Source organism: Siphateles boraxobius, unplaced genomic scaffold, assembly GCF_051911475.1.
Source record: "Siphateles boraxobius isolate OS27281-9 unplaced genomic scaffold, OSU_SipBor_1 70, whole genome shotgun sequence".
NCBI lineage: Eukaryota > Metazoa > Chordata > Actinopteri > Cypriniformes > Leuciscidae > Siphateles > Siphateles boraxobius.
In genome coordinates, this window is record NW_027509198.1 from 337,627 (window position 1) to 343,626 (window position 6,000).

Here is a 6,000-nt window from a genome sequence, read left to right on the forward strand (position 1 = left end):
TTCCAGCAATCTTGACATATCCAATCCTTCCATCAGGTCCTAAATGTCCAGCTTCTTTCTCTACTTTAGCAAGCACTCTCCGGACCTGAGCCTCATCTCGCTTGTTATACTTATCCATCTTCTCCATCCCCTCAGCTGAGATAAACAAAGACTGAACTTCACTGAGTACATTCATCCCGATGATTCCAGACACCCCTTTCATTTCTTTCACATCAGGGCTTGTGTCAGTCAGAACGAATATGCACCTTCCAGGAAATACTTTCCCCAGGCATTCTACATCCGCCTGCAAGCATCCCAAGACAGGAATGTCCAATCCATTGGCCGCTGTAAGCTTAACCCAGCACGCAGAGGATAACTTCAACTTCTGCTCCCCAAAGTGCTGTCGAAAGTGTGACTCGGATATAGTGGATACCTCTGACCCTGTATCCAAGAGGCACTTGGTTTTTACACCTGCTATCTTCACCTCGATAGCCAAGCAATCCCCAAAAGCACTGTCTTTCAGTTTTTCAGCAGTCTCGTCGGCCAACCATTCCGCTGTGTGGCATCTAATCAATGATGGTCCTGGGCTTCTCTGCACTGCATCTCCAGTGGCTGTCTCAGGAGCCTCAACTGACTCCACTGTATGCTGTGATGGAACTGGTCCGCTTCTTAACTTGCCACCTTGCGGACAATAACGACTGGTATGCCCGGGTTCACCACATGAATAACAAATATAACGTCCTTCACTGTCTCTTAAGGGTTGACTCTTTGGACGACTTTGCTGTGGTTTATTTCTCTCTGTCCTGTAGACGGCTTGATATAGTTCCTCTTGACGAGCAGCGATTTTCTGAATCGCCTCATGCAATTTCTCTAAAGACAGAGTGGAGGGAACATCCTGTGCTGCAGCAGCATTCACTACTCCTCTGGCACGAGTACTGGGCCTGGGATTACTAGAAGGCTGTGCTTCCTCCTCTTCTGACCAGGTAATTGCCGCTTGCATCACCTCCACGAAACTCAATTCTTGCTCCGCCTTGATTCTGCGCTTCATCTCTCGACGCAAGAAGTCATCTTTTAGGCCTAACACCAGTTGCTCCTTCAGGACACTTTCAGCATCTGCTACTCTAGCTGGCTCTCGGCGCTGAACACGACTCAGTCTTTCCCGAAGGTCATATGCATAGGAGCGTATTGTTTCTCCTTCATGCTGAGCACGGTCATAGAAGTCTTTCAGCCTGGTACCAATGGGCACTTTATCCCCATAAGTGTCAAGGAGAATAGTGAAGATGTTATCAACAGACTCCTCTTTCCCATCCATCATGAACTTCACTGTGGCTTTGGCCTCATCTTTTAGGTGTTGTTTCACCAGCTCTACCCGATCCTCAGTGGGCACTCTCATGACTTGAAATGCAGACTTCATCGATGCTACCCATTCTTCAACACTCAGCTCTCCAGGTTTTGCCATGCAACCAGTGAAATCAGGGAGCTTCCGGTCTCGAGGGATATAAATGGCAGCTGGGGTCGTTTGTGCAGAGGTTTGGCTCTCAATTACCACCTTAGCTAAGGATAGGGCTTCTCGCTGCTCTGCCCTGGCTTGATCAAGTGCCCCTGCCTGCTCAGCAAACCTCCTCTGCATCTCCGCCATCTCTCTTTTTAGTTCCTCCAGCTCAGACATCTTCTTGCTTGACAAGACTACTTATGGGCCTGGAGACGTGTGACTACTTAAATGTGCCTAATCCTATCCTGTTCGTGACGCCACTTTTGTAACGGGGCCTTTAGCCCGTCATGTAGGGGAATATGGATTATGACTGCTCTGGAAGTTTGGACAACGAAAGGATCTTGGTCCCCGCTCCCCAAACGTTTTTAGCCTCGTTACACGCTAATGTGTGTATGTGGTTTCTTACTTTATTGTTTGGAAAATCTAAAGACCGACAAGGGTAGGCTTCAGGTATAATAATGTCACCCGGCGGCTTCCTGAAGAAAAATTGCATATATTAAAACACAGTGTGTTATGCTCCTCCCTCCCCAGATCTGATAAAGTAAGTGAGACTACCCCCACTCCCTAGCAGCTCTCAATGAAAATGTACATAAGCACACCAACAATTAAAACAATTTATTTTTCTTGTGATTGGTTATGTCTTTTTGTCTAAAGAATGAACAAAATAAAACAAAATAAATTCACAGTCTTTGAGTTGTCTTTCTTTCTGAATTCACACCAACTTTTCAACACTGAAGTTGTAAAACTCTTCTCTTGTGATATAACAAATCCCTTATGGAACTTCAAAATGAAATAATTTTCAATGTGTCAATTTGTATACCAACAAATTATCACCTTTCTCAAAAGATCACCTTCAAACAATCACATTTCAAACCAACAAACATAAACATACCATCAAATCTCACCCTTGAATAAGCACATTTAAATGTTCACTCACAGTTCACCGTTTATCAGTTCAGTCACTGGAAAATCAGGAAAATACCAGTTCACGGAACGATGAATTCGAGTGCGTTGTCTGGACGTGGGGTGCGTTGCAACAACTGAAGATCCCGTATTGAAGTGTGCAAGTGCAAGTATGCAATCAACTTGGTATAAACCGTTTCACAAATGAACTGTCTCAAAAATAAAATCAACTTGAAGGTGAATTAGACTGAGATGTCACTTGAATGGCAGGGTAACAACAATCTTCACTCTGGAATCAGCGGAAAAAAATTGTATCTCTTCATTAAGTGCGTACTGCGTACTAACTGCTTCAGCGAGCTCACTCTCACGTGCTCAGACTCGTGCGGTAAACTCAATTACACGTGAACCGTCTCGTTTAACCACTAACTCGACGATACTTATCTATCAAAACACGAGAAGTGCATAAAACTGCAAAAAAACGTGTAACAAGTCTCTGAATTACAAAAATCAAACAGAGTTTGCACTTAAAATGTACTCACAGCTTCCGTGGTCTTCACAATGTGTCACCGCGTCATTCTCACAGTAAACGCATAACACTGGAACAAAACTGTCTTCTACAAAATCAAACGTAGGTCACTGCTCACACTTTCACTTAGTGCTGTCTGCGGTTGCTCTTTACTCTACTTAAGCCTCGATAATCTTCAATTGAAACGACTTATCGAACGAGCTTCTCAATCGCGACACTGCACTCTCTTCTGCGTCAGTCAGACACTCATCACACACGCGCTTCTTCGTCTCTCTCCGCTGCATTCACAGCACGCGCAAAAAGTAGATCGCTCGCCAAAATAAGATTACCCCCCGTTACATTATATAAATAAAGTAAAATCTCCAGAGAAGTCATTCAATTCATTTGATATTTAGAAGGAAAAATATTGATTAATACCTTAATTATAATCAATCAATACATTTACATTGAAGCAGCAGTGGATTCCAATCCACCCCCTTCAATATATTTTACAGCAGATTTCTAGTTCCTATCATCCTTTTCTTCTTACTGTTAAAGGAGAGTTAATGTTAAAATAGTATAATTTGTGTTTTCGATCAAGAGGATTAATATATGGATAGATTGGTTAGTGTTTAATGTCATTATGTTGGAATTTAAAGGGTTTTCTGGTATACATTATTGTTGTTAAACATTTTAAAACAGTTTTCATTAATATTGACTATAGTCACTCTTACAGCACGATCAAATCCTTGTTGGCCAAACAATTAATGTCCACTTAATCTTTAATATTAGGCCACTTTTACGACAGAAATGCTACAGCCACTGTAATTCTTGAACAAGAACATTTGGACATTCAGAGATGAAGTTTCACACGTGTAAATAACAGCGCAACAAAAAGCCGTCAGACTTTAAATGCTTTCCCAAATGCGCGTTATTGGAAACCCAAACAGCGCAAAGACTGAGTTCGTGTAGAGCTTCATTTGATGTGGATGGAGCCACTCGGAGACGCTGTGTCCTGCACGCGTGTAAATGATTAAAGCGTTGGACTCGACCCACAGCGCATAGCCTATATTTATTTAACCCCTTTAACCCCGAAGTGTACACCCCCCGCGGAAAAAAATCATAATCAAATTACTAAGCAACCACTGAATGGAACAACACAATAGGTATCATTTGAGGAGTTTTTGGGGCCCTTGAGATGACATGCACTGACATTTGTGCTTATTTCAGCAACTTGCAACATACCATTAGCCAACATGTAATTTTGCTGTATTCAGCACAAACTCTGCTATAATAATATGAGAGCAAAATGGATGTACATGTTTGCATTTTATAGAAAAAAAAATATGTGTGGCCAGTAAGTTTTGGGGGAAAAATTGTCACCGCAATAAGGCCATATAACACTTACTGAATTATTGTCCACAAGACTTTTGAGTTACCATTCTTGTAGGCTAACATTTTTACTACAAAATTATGTGAAAATTATTCTGACCACTCTTTCACAAACAACAATATAACGATTTAAATTTTGTAAGTCAGTTTTTGTGTCAGCACTGCTGTATGCGTGGGAGTGTTGATGGCCATGAATATTAATGTGATTCACACCAAGGGAGACAAAAGACACTCCCCCAATGTCTAATGCCCAATCAAGGTGCTGTGAGGCAGCCTGAACAAAGAATGACAGGAGATTCAAAGGTTTTAATCTGTTTTATTGTTAAACTTCATGCTGTAGTGTACACAGAAAAGTCCACAGTGTATCCATTCGATGAGTCTGCAAGAACAAACAAAACTGGTTGGCTTGGCCTTCATGTACTGTGTCATACCTGTGTGTGCTTTGTTTATTTTAGGATGATAGATGGCTTTACAAGCATGACGAAGTGTCCATGAGAGGTTTGACCCTGAAAAGACGGTCATGTTCAGCTGTGCCCCTCTTTGTCATTCTCCTGATCTGCATCTGGGCGACTCATGTGCTCATTCCATGAAACGGTGCGGTATCTGTCCCTAGACGTAACTGTAGCTGGAGAGGGTACGGAGAAAACACTGCTTTGCCGCCAGTAGTCCCTGATGGAGCTCACCTTCACCATGGCCATGTAAAACAGCAGCCCAATGTAGCGGTACATCTCACTGATGCTGACATCTGTCCATTTATATTTGCAGCCCTTTGCAGTTGCCTTGGCACTCTGAGCATTGGTGTTGTGGCAGAGTTGACACGCCACTTTCTGAAAAAAATACTTTGAATAGACTCATGGGCGAATGCGAGTCTACAGAGCTCAGTTGCGGTCCAGCTTCCCGTGCGGGCAGGAATCGCAGTGTCTGTGGAAACATGTCAACATCGGTCTCTGTTTTCCATGACAGAGTGACTGCCTGTTGATCGCCTGCTTGTTTGCCTTGGCTCTTTGCAGAACAAGTGCTTGGACATGTTCATTGTCACATCTGTTATAAAAAAGAAAAAGCGTGAGCATGCTGATAACACAATCAAAGAAACTGTATTATTATCATTATCAATCACTAATGGCCATGGATTAAAAAAAGACAACAGTTTTTGTAATTTTACACAAGAATGGGTACTTGTATATTATGACGATGTAAACACAATGCACTTACTCAGTATGATTCTCGATCGCACTGAGAACTGAACGACACCTGCGTGTCCCTCTGCGAGGTGCTGGAGAAGGAGAGCGCGATGCAGCCACATTCCTAAACAAACAAGAAGAACTGTTAGCATACATTATCCAAATAAACTGATGGACAATTAATGGGTATGGATGCACAATGTATGTATATATCTGTTGATGGGGCGTTCACGAACGACAAATCACTACATTTCAAACATTTACACCTGTATACACAAACATCTGTGCATAAGGCAGTAAGCATGATAAATGGTGTCATAGACTAAGCAAAACTGAACATTTATATATAAAAATATATTGTAATTAGACAGCATCACATATTTTACCGGAGGCTGAAATATATTTGCACTAAATCACATTATATAACCTAAGCAGATATTCGTAAACAAGATACATTACGCATAAGACAGGATTTACGCGATAAATTGTGTCATAGGCTAACCAAAACTGAACATTTATATATATAAAAAATATTGTATTAAGACAGT